The 20222-nt window shown below is 39.6% G+C and overlaps 1 pseudogene; it reads right to left on the minus strand.

Annotated features, from left to right (window-relative positions):
• Window positions 1–7569: 7569 nt before the first annotated feature.
• LOC114074044 lies at window positions 7570–8189 on the minus strand (annotated as a pseudogene).
• Between the last annotated feature and the right edge of the window lie 12033 nt (window positions 8190–20222).

Genomic DNA, 20222 nt, shown 5'->3' on the forward strand with positions numbered 1-20222 from the left:
TTGAGAGAGATGTGAGAGATATATTTTTGCATATCTCGTATCCTAAACCTCTTAGCAAACTCAATTGTTCCATTTTTAGATACTATTGATTTAGCAAATGAAATGGTAACACTGAGTCTATCCAATAACCTACTGTACTGATTGGCCACCTTCTTGTTGGTGATTAGGATATAATCACAAAGAAGGGCATAATCAACAAACAGGGTGCTTCGTAGCGGATAAGACTTCAAAGTCGCCAACCACACTATATAGTGATGGGACAGCGAGAACAGTGACCATGAACAGTAGTAACCTAACGGTTGTCCAGTAAGAAAGTCTACTTCTGATACGAGAAAGGTGGTAAGACCCAAAGAACTGTTGACTATTGAAGATGCTTAAGTACTACCCTAAATCATTTTGATTAAGGTGTATATAACACTCAATGGCAAACGGTCTGTTGCTGATTTTAAATTAAAAGAGTAACAAGACTTCGGTCTTTTAAGTCTTAGATACTGCAACGAACTTTCTTGGTTGAATATACCATCAGTCTTAATACTTAATAGTACAGTCATAGCCCAAAATATGGACGGGATGCAGAAGTCTTTATTTTATATAATTACATATAGAAAAGATCATCCGCTTCCCACCACCTTCAATGGCCTGAGCAATTGTACCAGTAAATAATGGAACTCCCTGGTAAGCTCCTAATAAGCTAGAGAAAGGGGGTCCTACTTGTTTTTCAAATAAATCAAGGGATTCATAATCAAACCAGGTATTATTAGAATCAAATGGGTATAAAACCCTTTGAGACCAAAGAATACCAGGGGAAAAGAACCCATCCTGAATGGAATGAATTTTATTCACATTAATGTTGAACGCTGCTATCTCATGCTTTAAGTTCACAAAGATATTGTGTTCTTTAACATATTTAGCCGCTGCTCCGTCAACAACATCATACACAAAATATTGAAATCGGCGGACAAAGTTGTCGTGTAATGGAGTACTTTTCAATGTAGGTTTCCAATTCATACCCTTTTCAAGACGTATGGATTGGAGATGTGGAAGATACATTGGTAAAAGCTTCTTTCAAGAAGTTTTCATTTCTCCAAGAACTTCACGGACACTATCAATATCTGAGTGAGGAGTCGTAATTTAGGAGCCACCGCAATCTATTTTGATAATCCAAACCAAGATAGATATATCCTTACCAAATAATCACCATGATTAGGCTCTGCCCATACATGTTTTCGTAATACCCCAGGTATGATCTTGGGAATTCCACATCGGGTCAATGAAACTGGAACAAACATGGTGTCATTCTTAGAATAACACCTAGAATAATAACGCTGAAGGGAAACTGTACACCATTTTAAATACAAAGCAGTATACAGAAAACCTGAACATCCTTTAAGTTTCACAACTGTTTTTATGAAATCGCAGCCCACTAGGGCGACCTCCTTATGCATGGACATAGAGACAACTAAAGGATCCGGAAAAAGAAGTCCCTTTAGTTGCCGGGTCTGTTCAAACAGATCCCGCCAAGAGAATTTTTGTGTTTATTCGACCGCACTAAAAAAATGCATTATTGTTTTTATAATAGTGTTGTAATTTTATTTAATTCTAACATCGTAAAACACCATCATAATCTACTCTCCCTATTGATCCAAATAAATCGGATTCGGGGGGGGGGGGGGCTAAGGTTCCAACTTAGGAATCAATAAACTTTAATCCACAACCATTATTGTCTTTCTACAATAATGGTATGGATTTGGTTGATGATCGGAGATTACAAAAGCATATCAACCGTCTATGATAATAAAAATTACCATTAATTACCATAGATGTCCAACCACTCTTGGTGCTCCATTTCGACACCAACGAATATTCAACTAAACACTCTATTTTATGCTCAGAGAAATCCATTCAAGGAATGTTCCAATTCCTTGACCGGGTCTTGAAAACCTGGATGATGCCATAAAAAAGAAAAAAATAGAATATACAAATACGTCGTACTTAAATAAGTATAATCAACACGCATTAGCTGGGAAATTTGAAAAACAAGGGCGCAAGATTTTGACATCATAATCTTTTTGTATTTTATTTTTTCACCGGGCTTGGACCATGTCTCCCGAACAATCTCAGTACATATGGCGCAAGATGATTCCACATATCGAGGTCGGAATGGGATCGGGTGTTTTCACGTCTTACTGTAGTGCCCGGTTTGTCTTGATTTCCGATTAATGAACAAGAAGGAAAATGGAACAATTGGATTTTGGACTCTGCCCCGGCTACGTGTCCTTTGGACCCTTCGCGCGACCGCCACCAGTGGAAGCAAGCTAGCCCCCTATGTTGGAAAGTTGGGGGAAGAGTGAATTTCCATCGCGAACGACTCAATCCAGCCACAGGTTCCCCTACGGCTACCTTGTTACGACTTCACCCCAGTCGAAGATCCCACCGTGGTATGCGCCAATAATACCACCAAAGGGCTTTTTGGCACTAGTATTCCACAGAAGTCATGGGTGATGATTGGTCCGATGCTTCGGGGGAAACCAATTCCCAGGGTGTGACGGGCTTTGTACCAGGCCCGGGCACATATTTACTGCGGCATGCTGATCCGAAATAACTAGCGATTCAAACTTTATGTTCCCGAGTTGCAGAGAACAATCCAAACTGAGGCAATCTTTCCAGATACGTCCGCCTTACAGACTTTCTTCCCATTGTAATTGCCAATGTAGCACATGTGTGGCCCAACCCATAAGGGCCACGAGGACTTGACGTCATCCCCACCTTCCTCCAGTATATCACTGGCAGTCCTTCGTGAGTGCGGCACACACCTTTTTGTTTGTTTCGAAGCCGTTTGTTTTGGAGGGGCGTACTAAACCCACTATGTACCACACCACCGGGTGGCTCGCCTGGATGCCGAGTCTTTCTCTGCCGTCAACTCGACATCGTCGTCACCTGCAAGATAAGGCCAAAAACTTGACTTTACAAAACAAGCGAGAAAGGCCCTTTCTATCTTATTAGTCAAGCGCGCTAGCTGCAATAATAAAACAATGCTAACTAAAAATAGAAAGTGCTTCGAAAGGCGCCGGCTACCTTCATACTGACAGCACAGCTAGATGCTGGCACTCAATTAGTAGCGCTGACACGTCACTCGGATCCTCGGCTCACTTCGGTTGCAAAGACTTTCTCCTTAGGCGCATGTCTCAGTAACACAAAACGAGGGTTTCACTCGTTATAGGACTTGAACAAACATCTCAGGACACGAGCTGACGATAGCCATGCAACACCGATTCACCGCCTACGTGCCCTTTACGCCCTGTCATTCCGAAGAACACTTGCTCCCCCGTCTTACCGCGGCTACTGGCACGGAGTTAGTCGGGGCTTCTTCCTCGACTCCTTTCATGATCGCGCACTCGACGAAAGAGCTTTACAAGCGGCATTGCCCTTCTTCACTCACGCGATATTGCTGGATCGGGCTTTCGCCCATTGTTCAAGATTCCCCACTATTGCCCCCCGTGGGACTCCGGGCCGTAACTCAGTCCCAGTGTGGCTGATCATCCGAAAAAACCAGCTAAGCATCATTGGCTTGGTCAGACATTACCTGACCAACTACCTAATACTACGCAGGCTCATCAAACAGTGCTTTTTAGCTTACTTCAGGATTTAGCCCGAACTGTTCGGCATTCTCACGCATTATGCACTCGTTCCCGCAGTCCTTGTTGCAGCTGATAGACTCAAAAGTAAGGGCACGAAAAGCTGTCTTAAACAAAAAACCTTCCAAATGGAATAAGCTACTATAACTTTCTTTGTCGTAAAAGGAAAATGGAATCATACATTAGTTCAGGATCTCTCTACTCGTATGTAGGAGGAGCTACTGCCTTCCTTCTAGTCGGTTCGAAGAGAAAAGCAAACGAAACAATAAAGGTTCACTTTCATTTGTGCATCCCCCTACACGTATATTGGGGAGAGAGCGGGCGCTAGCTTCCTAACAAGGATTTTCTATGAGGTAGAGGCTGGATCAATAAAAGAAAGATAAGGAAAGTGTACAAGATTCCAATCGGGCTACCTTCCTTTAAGTCGTGGTTAAAAATAAATTGGTGATCTATATTCCTTCTCTTAGGCCCCTAGACCATAATGTATTATATCCCCATAAATGAGGAAAGGTATTTTCAACTAAGGTCTTAAAGTCCAGCCCGATGATGAATCTTCTTCCACTTCCCAACCTCTAAGGATTCGCAGAGCAATGTCTTTATTAGCAGTGGCGCAACCTTCGATTGAAGCTACTTCTGCGGATTGCGACAGCACCCCGCCTTGGATCAAGGCTCTCACTCGCTCAAGACGTCGATGCGCCACCGGGTTAACCCCTTTCTTACCAGCATGGGGAGTGGCGATGGATGCCAAGATGAAGACTCCTCAGTGCCAATTAGGGGGTACAAGAGATAGTTGGATCGTAAGACTTTCTCTCACATCCCACTCCCTTCCTTGAGATAGTCAATTTTAGCATCTTTGAAGAATCATATTGAGAAAACGAAAGAAGTCGATCATTGAATTGATTAACCTGAGATGAGAAACTATCATGTCCGAGTTCTACTATTCGGGTTCAAAGCGGAGTTTCAAGACAATAAAAAAGTGCTGCTTCTTTCGTGTACTCAAACTCAGTAGCTCATTCCGTATAACCAAGTGAATTTCAAGCCAGGGAAACTTCCTATTAGGAATGGCTCCCTTCAGGTTGTGTTGTTATAGACCAGGCTGTTATAACAGGGCAGGGGAGACGGATAACTTATCTAATATAGTACAAAAATGATCGGGCAATAGCGCAGATAAGATCAGACTGAATGTGTGAAGGATATGGTTCTGGTTCTCTTCTGTCCCATTTCTTCAATCAAAGAAGAATCCATGCCCAGGGCTAGTGCAAGCGCATAGTCAGAGTCTTCCCTGCGTGCCTAACATCCACTCCTTCTAGTCGAGTGCCTTGCGACGCCTTTAACGATGAGAGAAGGCGATACCGAAGAGAATAACTCAAGGGCACTTGCTACTCCATCAACTCAATTTCGTTGCGTAAGTGAGGATGCTTGTCATCATAGTTTGAACTTGAAATCTTTCGTAGGCTCATCTCGTCGATTGGCATTCGATCCTGGTCATTCAAAGATAGTCGGCGCTTTTAGTCATAGGCTATCTCCCATTCCTGATAGCCGCAGCTCTGCCCGTTCCCTATTCCATTAAAGAATGAATGGGAATTGATCTGACAACAGCTGGGAAAAATCCATCTCTTTCCATCTCTATGTTCGCTATACTTGCTTTCTTTCTTGCTTTCATGAAACCGACCTTAATAGACATCTCTTCCATTTTCGTAGATGGAAGATCCGGTGAATCAATTCAATTAGATGCCGCGTACCTTGATGCGTTGCTTGTCCCTCGAAGCGAAGGTAAATACCAAGATCTTGGGGATTCTTAATCTCACCGCACTTTCCTCAAGTCGAACGCCTATCGATCCTGGCCCGATGCGAAAGGGGTTGAACTCATACTTGCCTTAACCTAATATACATGGATCCCGGATTCCATTCCATTAAGGCATTCAATCCCTTCACGTAAAGGAAGAGTTTAAGAGAAGTCATCTCTCTGACACTGGCTGTTCTTTCTACACGAAACTTGCGGCTTTTTTCATCAAAGATAGGTGTGAGCTAATTTTCTTGCTAAACCCTTTTCCTTACAGTCAAGTGGCTTTCCGCTCCTCAGTCCTTGCATACTAAGATTATTCTTATCCTTTCTTTCATTCGTGGAAGTCTCACCTATCAAGGAAGTATGGCAAAGATAGTGCATCCCTGCGGGGAGGACCTTAACTCAGTACGCATAGAATTACAGTCTACATCTATTTAGCTCTACTGGATTTCTCATACCTATACCAGGAACACGAGCCTACCTCTTCTGGTTGAAGTTCCGATGAACCGGGTATTCCCCTCCTGAGCCTAAATTTATCCGCACACGGAAAGAGCTCAATAGGACTAGGGCAGGGGGCAAGCTGCACTACAGGGCCGGGGGAAGAAATAGGCGTGGGGAAGAGTCTGCAACAAAATCAATTTAATTGACAGAGAAGCCCGGTAAGCCTATCAATTCAAGCATGTCCGACTAGTTTAGGCGCCGCCTTCCAGACTTCTAAAAGCGGGTGGTTTTATGTCCAGAGGCCTATTCTGGTTACAGAGTGGGGTAGACGACAAGTAAGTTAGCAAACTTGTGAATCAATAGGCTTTTCTCCTGCCTTCGCTTCCAGGAGGAATTCTATCATCCATGGCGAAGATATCATATAATAAGAAAGGGCTTACTTTTCAGAGTGATCTTTCTCGATTTCAGAACAGAAAGTCTTGGGAGAAGGCAAAATTCGGTGTAATTCACTATTTTTTAAGAAAAGGAAGGCAGGGTAGAATGTGTTGTTTACTTATTTCTCCATCTAAGTAAGAGAAGGGGGGTTGAAGTTTATAGCTAGCCAAAAAAGTTATAAGAAGGTCTAATCATGCTACTTTAGTCGTATACTTAACACATGCAAGTTGATCAGTTCACCCTTTAGAAATGGGCTAAGAAAGTGATCGGTTTGAATCCGAGGAAGGGCGTTTTTTTCTAGTATGCCGCTCCTCCAGCAAGGAGCGAGAGAACAAATTCTGACCTATTATGTGACCTTTTTTCTTTAGAGGCGTTCTCTGACTTATTGCAACCTTTTTGGGGCATTTCGCTGTTAGAGTAATGACAATTCGAATAACTGGTAAGTGTCTCGTGCTGTTCCTTTTAGTGATTATGGGGTTGATCCTTATTTTAAGATTTTTTGGTTTTTGTTCAAAAATAAAATACCGGTTTATTAATCTATTTATTTTTATTCTTATTTTATTTAGTATATCTTTATTTATATTTTTTCTAAGGAACTATTTGCTATATCATTTAGGGATTTTGCGTTCTCAACTTCTCTCTGGCCCCTTCCGGGCAAGCAAGCGGGGCTGAGTTTGAAGAGGATCATTTTGGAATTGATATCCTCTTGGAATCATGGGAAAAATCTACGGAAACAGGCACGTCGGTGGATCAGCCTGAACCAGAACTAGGACATGTGCCTCCTGCTATTCAAGTAGCTCCCCGGGGGAACGAAGCTGGTCCGTCGAATCAGCCCCCACGAGTGGTCCCCTGTCCCTATCAAGTGGATGAACTGATAGGGGGGATCCCGTTCAGTCTATCCAGCAGAGGCTCCTAGCCAAATACTCCAATACTTCCCCTATCGGGATCATGTACCTGTCCAAAATAAAGGCAAAAGACCTATTCCAGGTCAAGGTCGAGATTCTAAGGATCATGACGGTCCTTGATCCAATGGGGGATTGGCTGGGACGGGGAGTTCGAGCGCTTGAGAATCCGCATACCGCCATGGGAGAGCATTCCTTGGATAAACTCCATACCATTCTTTTGGATCTCGAATCGAGGGGAGTCAATTCTGGGTCCTTCTATCAATTAAAAGGGAAGGTACCCCTGCGAAGGGGTTGGGATGAACACCCTACCACATAGTGGATTGGATACCTAGGACAACTATAATGGAGATCGTGTACAACAAAAATCCTATATTTGATGTCGATTCATCCACACTTCCATTCCTTCTAGAGGAAGGCTAACTGCTTGCTGGCTGGGAGCTGTATGAGCGGTAAAGTCCACGTACGGCTCCGTGAGAAGGGCGGTGGACAGAAATGGCCTTGTTGTACCTCACTCTTGTCTTCAATGGGGTCTGCGCTTTATTTCTTGGGATAGTATGCCAATATGATCTTAATGAGGTTCGGGGCTTTGCATCTGACATTCGTTAGGCTTCTCTCTTCGGGAGCCTGCGCCCCGACCTTTTTGTGCAATAAACCCCTCGGCCGAAGACTAGTGGTAGGTTGTCCTGCGGATCTTTAGGAAAAGGGTAGCCTTGTGTGTAAGCACAACAATGAACCACGGCGAACCCTCAGACGACCTATCTAAGATTAGGGGGGGATCCTCAGTAGTGGTGACCCTTTCACTCTTCCACGGGCTGATACATGTACCGAATGCTCATATGGGAAAGTTGACTTTTGGGTCTTGAACCTGGGGGGTCGCTCCGAGAAATCCTTTATTTGTCGTCCACTCAGGGGGGTGCGGACACCCCTGCGCAGATTACAGGTGACAATTACAAGAATGGCGGGGAAGTTAACAGTCCCCGATGACATTCAGGGATGGATTTGACACATCGGGCAAAGATAATCATTCCGGTCCTAGTAGAAGTGGCGACCATTCTCAAGAACAAGAAAGACTGTGCTAAGGGAAGCCCTATGAATAAATTAAAAGAAGGCAGGAGTGCCCTTTTTCTATCAATAGAGGGAGCAAAAAAGGGGATAAGAAGAGGAATAGGGATGCTAAGAAGGCAAGACATTATGACGGGGTGGCTTCCCACGGTAAGCTTGAGATACAAGATAAGATAACATTTAAGAAGAGGTTTTCCAACCAAGTTCCTTCCAATGTTGCAAGGACCAAAAAACATAGGGTACTCAAACCCAAAGCCACAGGGAGGAAAAAGTCGTGGTTCTCAAGCTGATAAATCAAATTGTGCCTAGTGTGGCAAGAGGCATGTGATCAAGTTCATAGTTGGAAAGGATATTTGCTTTGGTTTGTCAAAAGAGTGGACACATGGTGAAAGATTGTCCCATGACAAAGATTTAACAGAGAAAGATTAATCAAGCACAAGACACTGGTCCTAACTCTGATGCTCTTAAGAGGAAACTCTTCTATGCTCTCCAATCCCAAGGTGATCAAGAGATCTCTCCCAATGTTATAACCTTTATGTTGCAAGTATTTTGAATTAATGTTTATGCATTGTTAGATCTTTATGCAACCTTTTCTTTTGTAACTCCTTTAGCGGCTATGAAATTTAATATACTCCACGATGTCTTCTAAGAAACCTTTTCAGTTTCTGTACGGTGGGTGACTCCATTGTTTCTAACAGAGTCTATACGAGTTGTCCCATGTCATTGTCTAGTAAAGTCGCATAGGTTGATTTGATAGAACTCTATATGTTGGACTTTGATGTTATATTAGGGATAAATCGGTTGCATACTTGTTTTGCTTGTATTGAATGTAGAACAAGGGTAGTCATGTTTCAATTTCCTAATGAACCCAACTTAGACAAGAAGGGGTGAAGTTCAATCCCCAGAGCTCAAATTTTATATAGAAGCTTGTAATATGTTTTCTAAGAGATGTATCTATCATATTGTGAGGGCAAGGATCTTGGGTCCGAGTCTCCTCCTTTTGATTTGGTCCCCCAAGTGGAAGATTTTCTGAAAGTCTTCTGCAATGACTTGCTCGAAATTCCTCGTGAACAGGAAAGAGATTCTGGTATAGATTTATTGTCGGATACTTCACCCATATCAATTCTTCCTAACCGTATGGATCAGGACAAGTTGGAAAAATTGAAAGCTAAACTCAATGATTTTCTATACAAGGGTTATATTTGACCAAACATATCTCCATGGGGTTCCCCGTTATTATTTGCGGAAAAGAAAAATAGTTTCTTATGATGTGTATTGCCTCTATCCAATTGAACAAGGTCATTGTAAAGAATTGGCCAACTCCAAGGGGAGAGTTACTTTTCGAAGATTGATTTAAGGTTGGGTTATGACCAACTTAGAGTGAGAGGAGTTAACATTAATAAAAAGGCTTTACGAACAAGATATGGTAACTATGAGTTTGTACTCATGTCTTTTGGTCTAACTAATGCCACGATGACCTTTATCGATCTTATGAATCGGGTGTTCAGTAACTATCTTGAATCTTTTGTGTTTTTCGTTATCAATGATAATTTGGTATACTCCAAGAGTGAGGAAGATCATAGCATTTGAGGATAGCATTGCAACTCCTCAAGGATGACAAACTTATTGCTGAGCTTAGCAACTGTAAGGTTTAGCTAAGATTGGTTTCTTTTCTTGGTCATATTGTTTTAACTGTGGGTATAAAGGTCTATCCAATGAAAACAGAGGCGTTTAAGAATTGTCCTAGACCCCTAAGTCTCGTGGGTTTTAAAAGACTTTGGGTGTATCCCGTTATTATACGAGATTTGTTGAGGGTTTCTCCTCTTTTTCTTCTCCATTATATATATATTAAAGGGGGGGGGGGAGTCATATTGTAACACCTCGGAAACAAAACATAGAAAATACAATAGGATAACCACCTGAACTAGTGATCCATGTAAGGGTTCACGGACTGTGGTTGGGTCCACGATCCTTTAACCTACTTGTGGACTTAGCCCCTTCCCAGCAGAGGTGGACCACGATACCTTAACAGGCGATGGACAACCTTATGGACCGTACTCTCACTCGTGGTCACAAGGAAGAGACCACCTTGACCAAACTTCATACCATGGGACCCGTCACGGTTCATGTTCCAAACGACGGGCCATTGGTGAGCCCATAGAAGCACTCCCAAAAACAACCTTGGAAATCATGTAAGTATCAACCCACCACCAGACCCACGGACTGTAGGTCAAGCCACGGGTTTTGGCCCTGATCCATAGATTGAGGCCCTAGAAATCAATTCTCTTGATCAAAGATGATGATTTACATGATGGGCCATTATTCAGTCGATTGGTAGCTTCTGCAGACTTTTAAGTCAAGGTTCGTTTAGTCTTTTACTTATGTGTTGTACCCCTAAACTATGTCTTTTAAATCCTAAACTACGTGGATTAATTTTTATCAGTTTTATCCTAGTAAACAAATTAGAACCTAACCTAATCCATCATTCACACAAATCAAGTGAAACATAGAGCAAATTAGAGGAAAAAGTCGAGCAGTTGTAGTTCAAGAATACAACAAGTTGTCATCGATTTCAACCCCAAAATCGTATGATTTCTTCTTGGAATATGTCACTTGTATGTGGATTTTCATTAGTGGGTTTGTTTTACCCATTAGGTCCCTATTATTGAGTAAGATTTTTCATTCTTTATAACATGTTAGACCTAGGTTTTCTAGAATTTCCGAATTGATATTGTGATTCACTTGTTAGACTAATCCAAATCAGATTATCATTTTTTCATGAGATTGTTGCTTATTTATCACATAAACTCAGAACCCTAGTTATGTAGTTATCTTAGTTCATTAATTACATTATCTAGGACAAATAAATTTATATACATGCCTGAGATTTTGAATGTTTCATTATCAATACATTAATTTTCCATTTTCACTAAGCATTTCAGTATTTTGACCTATCAAGTATTTGAGAAATTAAATAATAATATTTATTACATACATAATCACTAGGTAGTAGTCTTAATATCGAATTAAAATTGTCCCAGTCACCGTCATAGCCCTAGGACTGAGTTCCCCCATAGGTTTATAACTCCCCTATGTAAGCCTCAATTTTGTGAATACGCTAGTCATGCCTCTATACCTTTGTTGTGGAATATTGGGTCTTTTCAATGGGGATTATACATTGGACACCACATTAAGCTCATGTGGTTTTTATGTTGGTTATTAGTAGCTCCCACAGTGAGATTCTAGTGTAATGTCCATGTTATCAATTACAGTTCAAAATTAAGTTTCGGCATGATATAAACTTGGTCATTACATTTAGTTAGTTCATATTCAGTATTTCATATATTGTATCATGATCATCTTATGTAATTTCTAAGTTATAGGTTTCGTTCAGTTATGTACATTGTTTAGCTTTTTTGTATGTTGGATGCTCCCCAACTACTTATGCATAATTTGGGATACATCTTTTCGTGATGTTGGCTTAGGTCCATAACATCAACATCACGCACAGATAGGCTCCCAATCTTTATTTCAGCAGCATCAGTGGTGAGTTATCATTCTTCGAGGATGATTAACATGATTATCTTTTCTACATTCAGTATTTAATTTCAATTTTTGCTCGATCTAGTTGTGGTATGTCCCAACATTTCTAGTCAGTTAGAGGTTTTATTTCATACATAGCTAGTTTCAGTTTTCGCTTTGGAGTTTCATATTCTAATTATTATTAAACTCACATATTATTTATTTAGATAGTTTTGGGTATTCCCCATAATTTCATTTGACGATACATTTCTAGCTTCTGCACAATGTGACTATTATGTTGAAAATCATTAAGTATTCTTTTGATATGCCAGTAGGGTTAACTTGGAATCACTCGTGATCCTAGGTCTTGTGCCCGTGTCCCTGGGGTAGCCTCGACGACAGGCAAACATTGTTTTAAAGCACTAGGTTTATCAGAACTAGGATGTCTGAAAAGTCGCAATTAGTAGAGTCCTTTTCATGGGTGTGATGTGATGTACATGTGAAGAGAGGGAGGCCACGAAGTGTTTTGGGAAAATTCGCTTTCTTGATATTCTTATCATGTGTATGGTATGATCTCTTTCTAATCCATCATTGTGAACTTTCTAATCATGCCTCCTCATAGAGATTACGGGAGGAATGTGAATGCACACAACATTAACACACATCATCCAGTCTATCGGATGCTGAGTTTCAAAAAATCATTCAGCCTTTGGGTTAGAGAGTGACTAACCATAACAACCAACATATTCTTGTACCTGCAAATTTTAGTGGTTGAATTAGTGGAATCCAGGGTTCATAATTTTGTTAGGATTTATCCTTCTTTGTTTTTAGGGTCACAGATTGGTGAGGATCCCCAAAACTTCATAGATGAGGTCAAGAAGATATTTGGACTGATTCAAGCGATTAGAAATGATAAGATGGACTTACTATTTTACCAGCTTAAGGATATAGCTTACTTTGAGTTTACTCAATGGAAAGAAAACAGGGGTACAGATGTAGCTCCTATACTTGTGATTGCTTAAGTAAGACTTTTTCTAGACAAGTTCTTCCTAGTTGAGTTGAGGGAGGAAACAACTTAGGAGTTCATGAATTTGATGCAAGATAGCATGTCGGTCAAAGAGCAAGCAATTATGTTCATCTGACTCTCAATGCATGCTCTTCACATGGTTTCCTATTCCAGGGTTCAAATGTACAAGTTTCTATATGAGGTATCCTATTTAGTGAAAACAGAGTGTACGAATGCTATGTTGTTGGAAAATGTGAACATCTCTAGGCTAATGAGTCATGCTCCGCAGGTTAATAGGGATAAGCTTAGTGAACAAGCTATGGATAAAAAAGTTTAGGACATGCAGCTATGAGTATTTTCAATAGAATTCTTCAGCCCCCGCACCTTAATCATCTAGTATTCTATCATCCAGGTTTTGACATGATCAAAAAGACGTCAGGCGTCAAGTCTTACGAGAGTATTTCAGGCAATAGAACCTAACAAACTTGTCATAAGTGCGGTAAGAACTATCAAGGCGAGTGTCTTTCAGGAAAAAAAGGATGTTTTGGGTGTAGTTAGACTTGGTCATAGGGTGCCTGACTGTCTTTCTTCTAAATAGGGTCTAGGAGGCAATAATGGTAAGGCTCCTTCTACAACTTAAGCACCACAATCACATCGATCGGATCAGCAGGTAACTCATCTCGTACAGGTGACGGTCACTGCAAAAATAGGTAGTATTCTCTCCAGGCATGCGAGGATAAAGAAGATTCTTCTGATGTAGTCACTAGTATGTTACAAGTATTTAACTTAGATGTTAATGTTGTGTTAGATCAAGGGTTTACTCTTTCAGTTGTAATTTATTATATTGAAGTCATCTTCAATGTTAGTCAAGAAAATCTCTCAGAACCCTTGTCAATCTCCACCCCATCAGGTGACCCTGTTACAGCTAGAGGGCATCGAGAAAATGCCATGTCACAATCTCTAAAAAAGTCAGCTCAGTAGATCTTGTGGAGTTAGAAATGGTCGATATCATTCTAGGCATTGATTAATTATATTCTTAGTATGCCTCATTCGATTGTAGAACTAGGATCCTTTGCTTTTCAGTTTTGAGATGATCTAATCTTATATAGGAAGGGTAGTAGATTAATGTCTACGCGTCGATTCATTTCTTCCCTTAACGAAGGAAATATAATTTTTAAGGGTGTATCTATAATCTTGTTTGGTTTAAGGATTCATGTTCTAAAACCCTAACTCTTGAGTTAATACCAATAGTTAATAATTTTCTACAAGTGTTTCCAAAAGATGTTGTTGGAGTTCCTCCCCCAAGAAAAATCGACTTCAGAATTGATCTCCTTCCAAATAACCAACTTATTTACATTTCTCCTTACTGAATAGCTCCAACTGAGCTTAAGAAATTGAAAGAGTAGTGTAAAGACCTTCTATTTAGGGATTTATCAGACCACCAGTGTTGTTCATGAAAGAAAGGAAGATGGTTCTCTCAGTGTGTTCATTGACTATGGACACTTGAACAAAGTAACAATCAAGAAAAAATATCCTATTCCTAAGATTGATTACTTGTTTGACCAACTTTAAAGTGTTAGTAATTTCTCAAAGAGAGACCTCAGATTTAGTTATCATAATCTCAGAGTCAGAAATAGTGACATTCCAAAAACAGCCTATAGAACTAGGTATGGTCATTATGAATTTGTAGTTATGTCATTTCGACTAACCAATTCATTTGCAGCTTTTATGGATTTGATGAACAAGGTGTTCAAGTAGTATTTGGACTTGTTTTTTAGTCATCTTTTTTAATGGTATCCTCATTACTCTATGAATGAGGAAGAACATGCGACTTATTTGAGAGTTGTCCTGAAAACTCTCAAAGATTGCTAGTTATTCGCTAAGTTTAACAAAGGTAAGGTTTGGTTGAATTTTTTTGTTTTTCTTTGGCATATAGTTTTTAGATAAGGGATCATAGTCGATTATGAGAAAATAGAATTAGTGAAACAATGACACAGACCTAATTTTCTTATAGATATTCTATGTTTCTTGGGTCTAGCAGGTATTACTGGAGGTTCGTGGAACGATATTCGTCCATAGCCTCTCCATTGACTAAGTTAACTCTGAATATGGTTATGTTTTAGTGATCAAATTATTACGAGAAAAGATTCATAGTATTATGCACTAGGTCGACTACAACTCGTGTTTTTACTTTACCGGAGGGTTCAAATGATTATGTGATCTATTGTTATGCATCCAGAATCGGCTTAGGTTTTGTATTGATGCACCAAGATAAAGCTGTAACTTATGCTTCTATTAAACTTAAGGTGCATGAGAAAAATTATTCAACTCATGTCGTCGTGCTTGAAACAGTGGTATTTCCCCTTAATATTTGGAGACATTACTTGTATGGTGTACACATAGATATGTTCAGAAACCGTAAGGGCCATCGGTATGTGTTCACATAGAAAGAATTTAATCTTCGCCATATGCGATGATTTGAGTTTCTCAAGGATTATGATATGAGTGTGCATTACCATCCTGGTAAGGCTATGTTTGCATAATCAATGACACAATTTCCAGTACAAATTTCCACGATCGTGCAATAGTATAGTAACTCAAAAGTGTCAAATATCAAAGGGGGGATTTTGTCACAAGTAGTAAAAACATTACGAAATTAACAAGGAAATTTAAGCAATGAGAATGTATATTTTTCAGATTTGACCGAAATATGGATTAATTTAAATGATTAGGTGCATGCTCTCAATAAAAGATTTATAGAGTAATAGTGACTAGCCTAAGTTTTAGGTGGAAATAAGTTCTCAGTCGACCAACTTATCACGTTTCAAATGGGTTCCTCTCAGACACCCACTTGTTGCATGAAGAGTAGCCTACAACTTACCCCACTCACTCTCTCAAGCTGAGTGTCAGTATATGGTACTAGGGCTTACTTTGTCGAGCTTAACCTCATGTCGACCCACTCCTTACGCCATTAATCTAGTAGTCTTGGTTTAACACTTCTCTCTCTCGCAAGCCGAAAATATAAAAATAAACTTTTATTCGCAACTACGATTTTGATAAATTCATCCACAACAGCTAGATAAAATAACCATTAAATTATAATTAATCTATCAGCAAGGAAGACCCAACATCAATCTTAACCCGTATTGACTAAATCACACCCCAAGAATGGGTTTTTAGCAAAACATAATGAAATACAAATTATAACTTCAATCATGTTTAAATGAAATGGGTATGAGAAAATAAGTCTTCATTTAGAAAGCAACAACAATGAAAGAGACCCACTTCCAAATGAAAAAGATAAAACCCTTTTCTTCTTCAAGTTTTCAAAACCCTCTAAAACTTAGAGTAAAAATGTGAAAAACTGATATTCTAGAAACAAAATAATAATAATAATGTTAGACTCTTAAAATTACAACTTTAACTAGTATTTATAGTGTTTTAATTCTGTGTTGCGGTGGATCATTCGACCTCGCTAGTAAAAATCCTTGTTAGACTCGGCGAATCGCCCATTGGTGTACTTCACCTCCTTCCGGTACAACCTGCAACATCATCATGTTTGGTTTATTGGGCGATATGGTACTACTTCACGGAGCTACTCGGCGATGCGTCAACTTCTCTTTTCTTCAATCAATTTGACCATTTCCTTAACGAATCCTCACATTGGAACAAAAGGTGAGGTAGTCCTCTTTGGCGATCCAGCAAGTGGACTAAGCGATCCCCAAGCTTCCATTCCTTCGTTCTTTTCAGCCTTGTTGTCCCTTTTTGCGACAGAGTGTTCGTGCTTTGCTTAAAACATTTAAATACCTAAAACTTTAGTGTTTCCATCAGCTATTACGATAAAATAAGCATTTGAGAACGTTTTTTCCATTTAAATATAGACCTAATGAGTCTATCTTATGACCTCGTCATAAGGAAAACATAGCAGATGACCCTTGTAGACTATCTATGGGTAGTGTAGCTCAATTTCATGAATAGAGTAAATACGTTCACAAGCTTGCTCGTTTGGGAGTTATCGATATGAGCATATCATATGGTGGTGTAACACTTAAGAAAGGGTCTGAATCATTATTGGTAGCGGAGGTTTAGGAAAAACAACACCATGATCCTATACTACTTCAACTGAAGGGTGCAACTCATAGTAGAGATTTGAGGTGTTCTCCCAAGAGGAGATGGTGTGGTTCGCTATCAGGGTCGATTATGTATTCCTATGGCGGTGAGTTGAGATAGAAGATTCTTGCAGAAGCCCATAACTCCAGGTATTTTATTCATTGAGGCAGCACTAAGATGTACGGCGATCGGCGAGAAGTCTTTTGGTGGAATGGTAGAAAAAAGATATATCTGATTTTGAGGCTTAGTGCCGTAATTACCAACAAATGAAGGTAGAATAATAAAAACTAGTGGTTATGGACCAAGAGATAAACATTCATAATTTGAAGTGGGAAGTGATCAAAATTGACTTCATTATAGATTAACCTCGTTCTCATAGATAACATGACTCAATTTGAGTGACAGTTAATAGAGTTACTCAGTCTCTGCACTTTTTGGCTGTTAATACTACATATTCGGTGGAGGACTACACCACACTTTAAGTTAATGAAATTGTTATGTTTCATGGGTTCCTTTGTCAGTCATCTCAAATCGAGTTCCTTAGTTTACCTCTCATTTCTTGAAGTCATCTCAAAAAGGTCTTGGTACTAAGGTTAACTTAGCACAACATTTCATCCACAAAAGGATGGTCTGGAAGAGCTTACCATTCATACCTTAGAATACATGTTAGGATCTTATGATATTGACTTCAAGTGTAGAAGGGATGATCACCTTCCTCTTATAGAGTTCGCCACAATAATAATTACTATTCCAGCATTTAGATGGGCCCTTATGAGGGATTACATGGGTGTAGGTGCAAATATCCAATTGATTTGTTCGAAGAAGGTGAAGAAGTCTTGATAAGACTAGATTCGGTTCATGATGCTCTGGAGAAATTTTAGCTCATCAAAGACAGACTTAAGATAGACAGAGTCTCTACAAATCCTATGCAGATGTAAGGAGAAGGGACTTACAGATCAAAGTTGATGATTGGGGTTTCCTTAAAGTGTCACCTATGAAGGGGTAGATGATATTTTGAAAGAAAGGGAAGCTAAGTCCTAAATATGTTGTCCCTTACAAGATCTTGAAAAAATTATGTAAAGTGGCTTATGAGTTAGGGTCTCAAGCAGATTAATGCATCCGATCTTTAACATTTTGTTGTTGAAGAAGTGTGTGGACGATATAGCATCCATAGTACATTCAAGAACTGTGGTTGTGAAGGACAGTCTCATTTTATGAAGATGTTCTAGTTGAAATTCTTGATCTTCAGGTTTGAAGGTTGAGAAACAAAGAAGTGGTATCAGTTAAGGTCTTGTGGAAGAGTCAATCCGTAGAGTGAGCTACTTGGAAAGTAGAAGCAGCCACGAAGGCCAAGTATGCTAATTTTCTTTTTTCCGATTCCGTTCCAGCTTGAGGTAAGAGTTCCTCTTATTTTTCAGTCATTCAGGTGTAACATCAGTCATAGAATAATGTTCCTTTAGTTTATACTTCCATTTGAGTGTATTTGCAGGTACTTGGAACTTAGTTAAGTCAAAAATCAGTATCTAGTAAAAAGTGGTAGGGTTTGCAGCTCCTTCCCTCCCTATGCAGCTAGTTTAGACTTTATTTGAGGATTAATGTTTCAAAGGGGGAGACATTATAGAACCTAGGAAATCACACTTTCAAAAAACAATAGGAAAACCACCTGAACAAGTGAACCAGGGCAGGGTTCGCGGACTGTGATAGGGTCTAGGGTCCGTTGACCTACCCATGGTTTCAGCCCCTTCCAAAAAAAGGTGGACCACAAGACCCTTCACTGGTCGTGGACCACCTTATGGACCGTACTGACACTTGTGGCCTCCAGAAAGAGACCTCCTAGACCTGACTTTCAGACCACGGGACCCTTCACGAGCAAAAATCCAAACAACGAGCTGCAGGAGTACCCGTGGAAGCCTCTCTAGAAACATCTTTTGAATTGCCGAAGTGTCAAACACGACCATACCTATGGATTGTTGGACCATACATGGGCCTTAGTCCTTTTACATGGATGGAGGCCCAAGAAATTATGTCTTTGAAGCCAAGACGACGGGAGACATGATGGACCGTCGATCAGTCTTTTGGTGGCTTTGGTAAACTCTTAAAAAGAGGGGTCGTTTGGTGTTTTCCATATGTGTTGGACCCCTAATCTATGTCTTTTAAATCCTCAAATACGTGTTTTTTGTCAGTTTTAGCCTATTAAACTAATTAGAACCTAACCTAATCAATCATTCACAAAAATCAAGCAAACCATAGAGCAAATTAGAGGGAAAAGTTAGATTTTTTGATTCTCTACAACATGTGAGACCTAAGTTTTCTAGAATTTCATAATTTATGTTGCCATTCAGTTGTTAGACTAATCTAAATAAGATTATCATGTTTTTATAGAAATTTTTCGTAGTTCTTACATAAACTCAGAAACCTAGTTATATAGTTCTTTTGCTTCATGATTTACATTGGCTAAGACAGATAAAGAGTTATACATCCCTTAGTTTTTCAATGTTTCATTATCAGTATACTAAATTTTGATTTTCAGTAAGCGAGTCATAGTTTTGAGCTATAGAGTATTTCAGGAATTTAGTCATAATATTGCTTATATACATAATCAATTGGGAGTACGATTAATACAGAGTTGGACTAGGGTCAATCACCCGTATAGTCCGAGCATTACGTGTCCCATAGGTTTATAAGTCCTGTATGTAGGCAACAATTTTGTGATCACGCCAGAGGGTATATTGGGTCCTTTCGATATGCTTTATACATCGAACTCCATATTTATCAGTCGTGGCTTTTATGTCAATTATTATTAGATCCCACAGTCAGATTCTAGTATATTGACTAGGTTATCAATTACAGTTTAGTATTCAGTTTTAGCATGCTATCAAACTTAGTAATTGCATTCAGTTAGGTCATGTTCAATATTTACAGTATAATATCATGCTTTGTTCAGTTATTTACATCGTTCAACTCTATTCTATCATGCATGCTCATTACCTTTCAAGTATTGATGCACACACTGCGCTACATCTTCTCATGATGTAGGTTTAGGTCCTCAACAACAAGATAAGGAAAATATTGATTCGCGATCTCTATTTCAACAGCATCTGCGATAATTTTGATATTTCAGTTATCAATAAACTCACATATTTTTTATTAAGATAATTTTGGGTAATCCTTTAGCTTTTGCTCACTATGAATATTATGTTGAAAACGTTTATGTATGCTTATGATATGTTGGCAGCGTTTGCTTGGAGTCGTCCCTTGCCCGCATCCTGGGGGTAGCCTAGGGGCATGATATATGTATATATATATATATATATATATAT

Source organism: Solanum pennellii, chromosome 9 (genome assembly GCF_001406875.1).
Source record: "Solanum pennellii chromosome 9, SPENNV200".
In the NCBI taxonomy this organism is placed as follows: domain Eukaryota; kingdom Viridiplantae; phylum Streptophyta; class Magnoliopsida; order Solanales; family Solanaceae; genus Solanum; species Solanum pennellii.